The sequence below is a fragment of the Balaenoptera borealis genome (assembly GCF_965194805.1).
Source record: "Balaenoptera borealis genome assembly, contig: HAP1_SCAFFOLD_419, whole genome shotgun sequence".
NCBI lineage: Eukaryota > Metazoa > Chordata > Mammalia > Artiodactyla > Balaenopteridae > Balaenoptera > Balaenoptera borealis.
Window position 1 is genome coordinate 42,721 of NW_028123777.1, and position 12,052 is coordinate 54,772.

Genomic DNA, 12,052 nt, shown 5'->3' on the forward strand with positions numbered 1-12,052 from the left:
GGGAAACCTGCTCAGAGCAGGGCAAAACCAAGTTGATGGTAGCAAACCCTTACATTAACAGACTAAGAAGGAAAGTAAGGCCAGAACAGGGGATCACCAGGAAAGGCAGCTTATCAGAAAAGTCATACTCCGTTTTCTTTCTTTTATTGCCTCTCTGAATACAGTTGGCCACTTGACAGTTTTGAATATAAACATTTTAGAAATACGTTTTAGAAATGATGGCTCCTATAAACAAGCAACCACAGTGGTTATCTAGGGGGCTGCTTTTCAGTGTTTTATTCTTTCTAATTTTTAAACTAGGTAGACATTTCACCAATTCAACATTTTAAGTGATATCTTCTAAATTGAATCAGAAGGACTATTTTCCTTGGTGTGATATGTAGGTTCTAAGGCAAGGCTGCTTTTCATTTTTACAGTTATTTCCTTCCTAACACAGAGAGCACATTGATCAACAGCCATCGTTCGCTTGTAGAGCTTAGCTACCGAAGAAGAAGAAGAAAAAGTCAAGCCCCACATCTCTAATTCCCCCCCCCACTTAGGGAATTCCCTGGCGGTCCAGTGCTTAGGACTCGGTGCTTTCACGGCCAGGGCCACGCGGCGCGGCCAAAGAAACAAAACAAACATCCACGTTTATCGAAAACCATATTGTGGAGTCCTGTGGATTTTCTTACATTTGAAAATCTTTTTTAATTGGATTCTAGGCATGATGGTTTTTTGAGGTTTTGGGATGCCATCTTCTTGGATGCTGAAGATGATTCTAATCTAAGTTCTAGGATAAATCCAAAAACCTTCCTGATACATTTTAAGCTTCCTTTCTGCTTATTATATAAGCTATATTCATTGAAATATATATTTCTCCTAGGCTTAATACCTCTTACTTGCTGGGTAAAAATATGAAGGAGCACAATAATGAAACTCTTTTACACTTATTATTTTGCTGTCTGCTTCGTACCGGTTTTCATTGAAATACTTGTCTATATGTGTTGTGGCTACCTATACATGCACATTTATTGCATTCTGTTGCTTGTTATGCATTTTTTACTGACATACCTTCTCTGTCTGTATGCATTGGCTAGGAATTCATTCACCTCTATCACCTCCATCGTGTCTTCTGGTTAATAGTATTCACTAAAATAGAGTGGGCAAAATTCACTTTCATAATATTGCATGGATGGTACAGAATGCCATTTGTTAGTAAATTCATTAGGCTTCGATACTTGCCACATACCCCAGTTTTCATTAATATCTATGGATTTCTTTTTCGTTAACGTAATATGCTTGTCATGATTTTTCTTTGTCTTTCTAGAACTTATTGTATCTTCCTCCATATAAATCATACGCAATAGATCAGCTTATTCATCTATTAATTATTACTGCTATTATTATTGGTGGTGGTGTTATAACCACTTTACAGGTGAGGAATCTGAAGTAATCAGATAACTCTTCCCTTTCCAAAAGCACTTAAGAAATCCACTTTCGGGTAATCATTTTGAGGTAGGATGAGAAACCAGGCTTGAAGAGGGCAAAAATGACTCTTTCAATTCACCAGTTGGACTGAGCTGTACGTCACCTCTAGGTAATAGCGTGGGAACTGCACAAGCAAAGGGAGACACTGAAGACGACAATGGTAACAGCCGTACTGTTTTCTAATGGACAAAAAAAATGCCTATATTATAAGTTCTATTTCTCCTGCTTTCTGGCAGTATCATGCTCAGAGTGGAGTCCTGGCAAGGAAGTCAGGATACTTAGGTTCTGAAACCTGGTAATGATACTAACATAATGAGAGAACTTGAACAAGTCAACCCGACCTCTCTGAGCCTCAGTTTCCTTACTCACGAAATGAGACTGAGAACATCGAAGTTCTCTAAGGGCCTCCTAGTTCTAAAATGCTTCCAGTCTAGGAAATAGCATAGAAGTCAATACGAGTGCAGGCTGAAGGGAAAGACAGGGCAGGGAGAAGGTTGCTTCCAGCCTAGAGAACAATCTCTGAACCACACCACTTGGCTCTTCTGCCCGTCTGTGCCCAAGATGGGAGCACAGGCAGTTAATAGAGAAGAGTGGAAAACTGCTCAGTCCTTACAGCCATCATTAACTGTCTGATTTTGGGTTTCTCAGGAAGTAGTGATAGTAGAGGTGTCCTGATAGCAAGAACCTTCAGATGATGCCGTTCCTCAAACGTAGTGAGAATTTCTCAACCTCCCTGAGTTTTTCATGACCCTCTTGTTCTTACAGAAAATTTCCAACATCCATCTCTACTTGGAACTCTAGATTCTCTGCAGCATTCTCCTCCTGTGGTGAGCAATGCAACTTCCCTAACACGAAGTGTCTGCAACTTCTCCAGAGTCTCTGCCCCTGCCGTCAGTTCGGCATCGGCTACCGGTACCCCTTTCCAGACACTCATGGGTAGTGCCTACCTTTACCAACATTCTAGCACGACTATGTTATCTGGAGTTACTGACCACAGCCAGATCTCCACTTCAGCTGCTTCCTATCCAGGTGTTCTTGAGTGGGACATCACAGCAAGCACTGAAAAGAATTCTTCTTCACTCGGAGACTTTACTCTGGCACTCACTGACCGCCACACAGCTGCCTCCTCCATGTTTCTGGCAGCCCAGTATGATAAAACTTCAGACGCCAAGAACATGGTCCCTCTACATCCATCGCTTTCTGCCAGCCTTGCTCAGGGAACACCATCTCAGATTCCAAATCAGGGGCAGAGCCGCCTGCCACTTCCCTGCCAGGAAGGAAGCCAGGTATATTACTATAACCAAGGCACACTGGGGTCTTTACTGTATGGAGAACTTGGCTCCTGCCCGCAATCCTACGGCTCGGCGTCATACACAGGAAGTCGGGCCTCTGGGCAACCAGAAATGGGAATGGGACTGAAGGAGATTCAGCCCACAAATATCCGACCACCAGCTTCCACCTCTGCAGTCTGCCACCCTGTGTCTGCTCAACGCATCACAGAAACAAGTTTTCAAGGTGAGTATAACAAACGCCAGAGAAAGTTGAAGAATGAGGTCGGCACTCAAAAATGGGGTCAAATCGACAGCTGGGAAGGGGTGTAGAGGCAGGTAGAATTTAGATCCTGAGCCTTTAATAACCACTACCTTCGCTCAGTGCCCTCTGTTTTTAGACTCTCTATGAGAACACCTAGGGCTTCCCTGGTGGCGCCGTGGTTAAGAATCCGCCTGCCAATGCAATGCGGGGGACACGGGTTCGAGCCCTGGTCTGCGAAGATCCCACATGCCGTGCAGCAACTAAGCGCATGTGCCACAACGACGGAGCCTGCATTCTAGAGCCCGTGAGCCTCAACTACCGAAGCCCACGTGCCTACAGCCCATGCTCCGCAACAAGAGAAGCCACCGCGATGAGAAGCCCGCACACCGCAACCGAGAGTAGCCCCCGCTAGCCGCCAACTAGAGAAAGCCCGTGCACAGCAATGAGAGACCCAGTGCAGCCAAAAAAATAAATACGTAGAATAAATAAGTTCAAACAGTAAATAAATACATAAACATAAATTACAAAAAAAAGAACACCTAATGCAGGTGGGAAGGTGGGAGGGCCACTGTAGAGGTCATCTATGCTACATGTACAAGAACGCCGAGAGCACACCAATCGGTACCACACTTTTCACTGCTGTAGCCGATCGTTCCCCCTGTACTGCCACACTGTAGCACTCCCTTCCCTCATCTACTGCTATAGTCTCTTCGGAAGGTGTTTCAGAACTCTTGTTATGTGAGTGCCAGTTGAACTGTCCTCACTTCCTTCATTTATACCAGGATTGAAGACCTTGTGGTCCGAGATCCTGTCCAGAGAGCAAGCAGGCTAAGACTCTGTCTTTGTTGATGTATTTCATCAGCAAGGGCTCTACCCCCTCTCCTAGTTCATGGTGTGACGTGTTCTTGGCCTCTCGGGAAAGTGGGGAGAATGGAAAGGACCCTATATGAGAATGCTAGGCTTTGTAAAACATTTCAGGTTTTTAAAAATAAGACTCATTTTGTATTGGACTTATAACAGTCCTATGAAATACAAAGCGAGCCGAGAATCAGCGACAGGAAAGGCTCACCAGTAAGAATTACAACAGTCACCGCTTACCTCGTAGCATAGGGCACTGTCCATGATCCTTAAGAAGAGTTAGTAGAAATGCCTTGCCCATCTTGCCCCTGAACCCCTTGAAAGGTACACGACTGCTGTGTTGGTGTTTAGGGGGAGCATCTCACTTACCAGGGACTGACTTCTCCCTTGATCCCTTTGTAGGGATGGAGACCTCCCCCCTGGTGATGAAAAATTCCCTGGGATTGCAACCTCCAAGCCAGACGTTTTGTGTGACACAAAGTCAAGAACTCCCCAAGTCCTGCAGTAGCAGAAACAGCCACATACTTGAGAGTAACCCACCATCTGAACTTGGGGACATTTCAGTGACAGCTCCAGTCCAGAGTGCCAGGCGTCTCCTGGCCCTGCCTCCAGCTCCAAGCCAGGGACAAATAGAGAGTAAGCACGTGGATGATATCAAAACCAAGCTTTCAAAGCCTCTGGATGCCTACCAGATCCCAACAGAGAACCAAGATCCTCCACTACTCCCTTTAGGAATCCCTGATATTCACCAGCCGCTGGCCTGCACCGATCCCCTCAGCCAAGAGGAGCAGCCTGGTTCTGAAAATGCTGATCTGGGAGAGAACAGCCGGAGTCGTCAGGACCTAGGGACACTTGAAAATGGGATTGAACCTAGCAGTGGTCTTGCAGACATTACTACACTGGCGGAGGATATTCACCTTCCCCAGCTCTTTAATCCTTTGAAAGATCTTGATCAATCCCAAGGTCCCAACGTGATCAAAGCTAAAGACACCAGAGCCATTAAGGTGAATCAGGTGCAGGAAAAGCCAAGTGTCATAAAGGTTCCCTCTGATCAACCCAGGAAGAACAAACAGAAAGCCTCTGAGCCTATCAGTGGCGCTCCCAAGGCCAAAATCCAGCCAAAGAATCCAGAGTGCCCGTTAGGGGGAGAAGTGGTTACATGCCACGCTGCAGTCAGTGACAGGGCTCCTGTGAACACGGCCAAGCACTCTCAAGGCAAACCTCAGAAAGCTGCATCCAGAAAGATCAGCAAAACTAAGAGCCACGGGCAGGAAAAGACCAAAAGGACCAGAGGGAGAAACAAGGCTGAGGAGAACAAGCAGTCAGGGAACAAAGTCAAGGCAGAAGAGAAGCCAGCAATCCCCCACACGAAGCGAAAGGAACACCAAACTGAGCTTCTCCAACAGAGCTTTCAAAAGCCTCGAACCTCCCTTGGCGTGCGCATGCTGGAGTCTGTGAAGGTTCTTCATGCGCTGGGGAAGAAGAATGAGACGAAAACTGGGCTCTCTTCCTGTCGGCTCTTGGGAAAGTCAAGCAACCCCAAAGACCCCCAGCCACCCCCAGCTATCCAGCCATGGCGGCATACCCCACGTGAGGGGAAGGGTCCTGAGAAAACGCAAGTCCAAGCCCAGAAACCAGACAGCAGTGCTGAAACAGAGTGTCCGTCTCCAGCCCAGTATGAGCGGCCTCCTCCTGGGAAGGTCAAGTTGATACCTCTGCCTTTTTCTGCCTGGGACAAGCCTCAAGCTCGACCCGCTCCTCGGAGGCCACAGTCTCTGGCCTCACATCGGCCTGCTGGGGCTTACCGTGCCCAGCCTGGTTCTACTGACTCAGCTCAACCTGCTGCAGCCAATTCATCCCAGCCAGCTCCTGCCTCTTTGCCAGGCCCCGCCAAACCAGCTCAGCCAACTGTGACCAACCCAACCCAACCGGCTTGGCCCAACCATACCCAGCCTCGTGTCCCTCAGTCTGCTGCTCCTAGGCCTGCACCCTCCAAAACTTCATCTGGCGCTCCTCTCCAGCGGGGGAGCCTGTTCCCCCTGCTGTGAATAAGCGCCAGTCCCCACCCAAGCTCCAAACCCAATTTCTACTCCAAGACTTCAGCAAGCAACGAGTTCCATGGAGGGAACCCAACGTGCCTGAGCCAGTCATGTCAAAGCCCATCGAACAAGAGCAGAGGCCAGAGCGAGAGGCCATGAAGAGGCGGGCTCAACAACAACGGGAGAATGCTGCCAGATACACCTCTTCGGGCAAGCTGCAATTTTTCACCGAGAGGGAAAACGAAATGGAAATTGCCGACTACTACGGATACGTCAAGTGAGAGCTGCTAGGATTCTTGGTGCCACCTTGGCTACCAGCTGTTCTTCCATACACAGGTAAGACAGGTATAGAACTGAATAAGTAAATGGAATACAATTAATAGACGAGTAACAAACCTTTCGAATTTTCAGATGCTGCTAACTGGGGCGTGAGAAAGGAAGGACTGAAAGTTGGATGGGAGAATGAAGGAAAGGGGTAAAAACTGAGCAAAGAGGAAGGAACTTGGCCCAGGGCTAGGAAGGCCAAAAGAGACGTATGGATTTAGGAAAGGAAGCAGGAGCGAGGATGAAATGGCAGAAGTAAAAAGCAGGGTCAGAGGTCTGGGTTGAAAGAACACAATTGGAGTAGAGTTGAAGGTGACAGAAGATGAGTCTAGGTTTACTAGGAGAAATAGAAAAAGTCTCTCGGGGACGCTGGCCTTAAGTCTCACAACCACCAGATAGGTATTTCAGAAAACAAGAGGTTCAGGACACATCTCTGAAAGGTCTGAGTTGCCTTATTCAGGTGTGACTGTAGTGGGGGAATAGGGAAATCTACCAGAGAAGTGGCTAGGGCTCAGAGTTATCCTAGGGGCAGCTGACGACAGGGGCAGAGCCAAGGGAACTGCTGGATCAGGAGGCCCACGAACAAAGCAGGGGCATAGCCGCCTGTCACTTCCCTGCCAGGAAGGAAGCCAGGTATATTACTGTAACCAAGGCACACTGGGGTCTTTACTGTATGGAGAACTTGGCTCCTGCCCGCAATCCTACGGCTCGGCGTCACACACAGGAAGTAGGGCCTCTGGGCAACCAGAAATGGGAATGGGACTGAAGGAGATTCAGCCCACAAATATCCGACCACCAGCTTCCGCCTCTGCAGTCTGCCACCCTGTGTCTGCTCAACGCATCACAGAAACAAGTTTTCAAGGTGAGTATACAGACGGCAGAGAAAAGTTGAACAATGAGGTCAGCATTCAAAAATGGGGTCAAATCGACAGCTGGGAAGGGGTGTAGAGACAGGTAGAATTTAGATCCTGAGCCTTTAATAACCACTACCTTCTCTCAGTGCTCTCTGTTTTTAGACTCTATATGAGAACACCTAGGGCTTCCCTGGTGGCGCCTGCCAATGCAGGGGACACGGGTTCGAGCCCTGGTCTGCGAAGATCCCACATGCCGTGCAGCAACTAAGCGCATGTGCCACGACGACGGAGCCTGCATTCTAGAGCCCGTGAGCCTCAACTACCGAAGCCCACGTGCCTACAGCCCATGCTCCGCAACAAGAGAAGCCACCGCGATGAGATGCCCGCACACCGCAACCGAGAGTAGCCCCCGCTAGCCGCCAACTAGAGAAAGCCCGTGCACAGCAATGAGAGACCCAGTGCAGCCAAAAAAATAAATACGTAGAATAAATAAGTTCAAACAGTAAATAAATACATAAACATAAATTACAAAAAAAAACAACACCTAATGCAGGTGGGAAGGTGGGAGGGCCACTGTAGAGGTCATCTATGCTACATGTACAAGAACCCCGAGAGCACACCAATCGGTACCACACTTTTCACTGCTGTAGCCGATCATTCCCCCTGTACTGCCACACTGTAGCACTCCCTTCCCTCATCTACTGCTATAGTCTCTTTGGAAGGTGTTTCCGAACTCTTGTTATCAGAGTGCCAGTTGAACTGTCCTCACTTCCTTCATTTATACCAGGATTGAAGACCTTGTGGTCCGAGATCCTGTCCAGAGAGCAAGCAGGCTAAGGCTCTGTCTTTGTTGATGTATTTCATCAGAAAGGGCTCTACCCCCTCTCCTAGTTCATGGTGTGAAGTGTTCTTGGCCTCTCGGGAAAGTGGGGAGAATGGAAAGGACCCTATATGAGAATGCTAGGCTCTGTAAAACATTTCAGGTTTTTAAAAATAAGACTCATTTTGTATTGGACTGACAACAGTCCTATGAAATACAAAGAAGGCCGAGAATCAGTGACAGGAAAGGATCACCAGTAAGAACTACAGCAGTCACCGCTTACCTCGTAGCATAGGGCACTGTCCGTGATCCTTAAGAAGAGTTAGTAGAAATGCCTTGCCCATCTTGCCCCTGAACCCCTTGAAAGGTACACGACTGCTGTGTTGGTGTTTAGGGGGAGCATCTCACTTACCAGGGACTGACTTCTCCCTTGATTCCTCTGTAGTGATGGAGACTTCCCCGCTGATGAAAAATTCCCTGGGATTGCAACCTCCAAGCCAGACAGCTTTCCTATGGAATGACAGAGAACTTGTCAAGGTGAAACACCAGTCTGCGGGAGAAAGGGAGGAAGAGAATGATGGAAATCGTTTCTGGGAAACTATTTTTACATTATGTGTTGTTTGTTCCCGGTAAATAAACTGAAATCTTCTTAACAGTACAACAAAATCTAAACCACTAAAGCCAACAATACAGGAGTATAACGTTCGACAAAAATTTCTTTGGCTGCGCAGCATGTGGGATCTTAGCTCCCCAACCAGGGATTGAACCCACGCCTGCTGCATTGGAAGCGCAGAGTCTTCACCACGGGACCACCGGGGAAGTCCCAGGACTATCACTTTTAAAGGAGAAGGTACAAACCCCTCGGTTCTATGAACTGGAGATTTTTAGTAAGAAGTCAATATATTTGTTGTTAGGCACATTTTATGTTAGGCTGTCTCCCTGCACAGGATGCAGGCGCCTTGAGAATGGAAGTCATATCCCTCTATAGTACGTCCCTCTTCTTTCTGCTTTGCAGTTTGCTGCTCCACTTGTTCAACCCCACCTAGTAATAACCTATACTTCCCTTGTTCCTGTTTTCCCATCTGGAAAACAGACAAAAGGCAACCAAACAACGCAAAGGTCTCAACAAATAAGGGATATCCAAAACCAGAGATGGCCAGAACTTCTGTACCCCTGATGAAATAGTCCTCATACAAAACCTGATAATCAAATTCCTTAATGCTAGGAATCACAGTGAAAAATAGTATCTGAACTGACTTCTGTCAGATGAGTGAGAACTAAGGTTAATTCAGTGTATCTGAAGCATAGAAAGTGAGGGCAAAAGTGGCACAAGATGGGGCTAGAGAAGCAGAGAGGATTCTAGACCACGCAGAGTCTTAAAGGCCAACAGTGTGTTTTCTATTCTCAAAACAATGCTTGTGAACGATGTTTATGAGCAACGTTCCAACTTGCTTTGAAGGTTTCTTGTGTGAAGAGTGGATTGGAAGGAAACAAGATATATGGACACCAGTTAGGACCTAATCGCAACAGACAGGCAAGTTCAGTATTAGGAAGTTGAGGAAGAGCTGGCTGACAGATTCCAAAGAAATTCAGGAGATGAACTGAAGCGGGCTTAATGGGGTAGGAGATGGAGGAAAGGAAGGTCTTAGGGAATTCAAGGGTTTACTGCACACATGAGCAAAGTCTCAAAATTAATCATTTGAACGTACAGAGGCGGATCTCCCAAATGACACCGGTTAGGAAGCAACGGTACGCCCTTTAGAATTCCTAGAGACAACACAAATCAACTGTTTCGATGGAAAATTCGGCGGGACTCTTGATTTCCATGGGAATACAGAGAAAAGAGACACTGATCTGGCTTGCAGGTATATTTAGGAAGTTGTTAGCCGGACATCACCTACTAGTATCATGTAAGTAGGCCGTCCGAAGTAGGAAGCTTAGGGGAAAAACCTGGAGGAAAACTTAAAAGCTTAAGCCACACCTCTACACTACACCACCTTTCACAATTTCTTCTCAGATAAGCATCATCCCCATCAGTGAAGAAACTCGTTCGTACCTCATAATAGGAAAAACAGGCCTAAAGATTCAATGTGTGTCTTGGGAGGTCCCATCTATGCGATATCTTCCTGGGACCAGAAAAGGCCCCAGGAAGATCCATCTCTGCACCCCTGAAAGCTTACCACCAAGGAAAATGACTAGGTCCATAGATTTCCTCCCTCAAACCAGCTTACCTCACACATAGATCATTAGCAACTCCGCCCTTACTCACATTATCACAGTCACAAGAGTGGTTAGGGAGAAAAGCACTAACCAGGGGAACTAAAACAGAGGCAATCCAGGCCAAGCTGGGCTGGTGGCAGATATCTTGCTCCTTACGCTCGGGTGCATAATGCGACTCACCACAGTGCCTTTTTCACAGACCCTTTTGAACGTTTCTCCACAGAATCCAACAGCTCAAGTTAGTTCATGACGCTTCAAGGTCAACAATCGTCAAGAGAAAAACATGCAATATGTCTTACAATGTTGGATTCCTTACAAACAGGACAAGGAGATAACCATGTAGACAAAACCAGAGCATTTGAAAACATCTGTATTCTACAAACACACCAGTGAATGCTATAAATAAGGTACTATGACATAAAACAAAATGAAAACTAGATGTGAGACTGTTCTCTTCAGTGTACAGACTTCATGGCAGTTGCTGCACACTATCTAGCTACTTAGATCTTTAACTCTCTGTTCTGTTAATACCAAATGAGGCCCAAGTGTGTCAACCTGTTTCCCACAGAAACCAAAAAGTCTACATGCATCTCTTTTCTCCTGTGCCCTTTCACCTTACCTGCTCCCAATTCTCCACCAACGTCCTCCTCTTTCTCTAATTATTCTCCTCTTCATTTTGCTTGGCCTTGCCCCCAAGCATGCAAGACAGAGAGTCCTAGAGGTCCAAGATTCTAGAGTGGCTGTTTGCAAGGCGGAGGAGATTACAGTAACTGCCACACTGTATATACTTCTGTGCAAAGAAAAAGGGACAGTGTTCAGAATGTCTCTCACATATAACAAGAGCTGGAGATGGCAGGATACCTGTGTGGCCCAAGGAACTAGAGCTAGCAAATTATGGGCCAAACAATTGCAACCAAAGGCTGGAAGAGGAAAGGTCTGCAACCAGCTCTGTCTCCTAGCTCTCTGGTATTTGCTGCCAACGGGCAGAGTCTATTTCGTGAAGCATCAAGCACTGAAAAGAAGACTCCTGCTGCTGGAAGGTGACAGGAAGTAACGTCCAATGCAAGATCAAGGCTTGTCCTCGAAGCAATGCCCATAATGGAAGAAAAAAAAAAAAAGAGAAAGCGGAAGAGAAATGTTAAGTCGCAAGTCCAACCTGGCCCCCAGCCTAGCCCAGCCCAAGGAAGGTAGGAGTCAAGGAGAAGAAACTAAAAGAGAAGAGCCTTGGACCACAACATTCTCCACAAGGTACACTCAACAAACTTCACCCTACTCTTGAACCAAGTTACAAAAAGAGCTTCTTAATCCCTACTTTGGCTCCTTAAAAGCTGCTATCAGTTCACTCATTAGACACATATGATTTCAGAACAACTGTAATAGTTCAAACTAGATGGCTCTTTCCTTCCTAAGGATTATTAATTAAAGAAGATCTATATAGCTCTAAGTATATGATACATAAAATAGAATACTCTGTAGAATATAAGTAACTCTTAGTTCAGTGTATTAATGAACGTCTGTAAGAAATGTGGCAATGATTTCCCTAATGGAAGAGCCTGGGGGAGGTAAATCTGTCTTCTAGGATTTCCTCCCCAGAGCTCAGAAACTCAGGTGTTGTTTTAGCTCTCCTACACTCTCTTCACCCAAGCCCGCCTTCCTGTTGGGGATCGGACCTCCCTATTGGCTCTCTCATACCTTTCAACTGCCTGCTTTGTGACATCACTCTCCTACCAAACCTACTACCACTTGGTAGAGTCTTGGGGTTTCCGTGGAGCTGTTTGGACCAGTAACCAGTGACCTCTGTACTGGACACGTGCGCCGTTCAGCTGCAGCCACTCGGACATCCTCTAGTGTTGTCTCCTCATCCCTGGTACCTGCAGTGGATGCTTCCTCTTCTCTGACCATGTCAGGTAAGAAAAGAAACTTTGGAAAGTTTTGCG

The 12,052-nt window shown here is 46.7% G+C and overlaps 1 protein-coding gene and 1 pseudogene across 5 annotated transcripts in view; one reads left to right on the plus strand and one right to left on the minus strand.

The window, feature by feature from the left end:
• Positions 1-6,130, plus strand: part of LOC309621409 (uncharacterized protein C2orf78 pseudogene) — a 33,559-nt pseudogene extending 27,429 nt beyond the window's left edge. Inside the window, exon 3 of the transcript in view lies at positions 6,008-6,130. The product of the transcript in view is annotated as an uncharacterized protein C2orf78 pseudogene (transcript). The remainder of the gene's footprint in view (positions 1-6,007) is intronic.
• LOC309621411 (uncharacterized protein) overlaps positions 1-12,052 on the minus strand; it is a 402,030-nt gene that overhangs the window by 30,244 nt on the left and 359,734 nt on the right. The window lies entirely within an intron of this gene.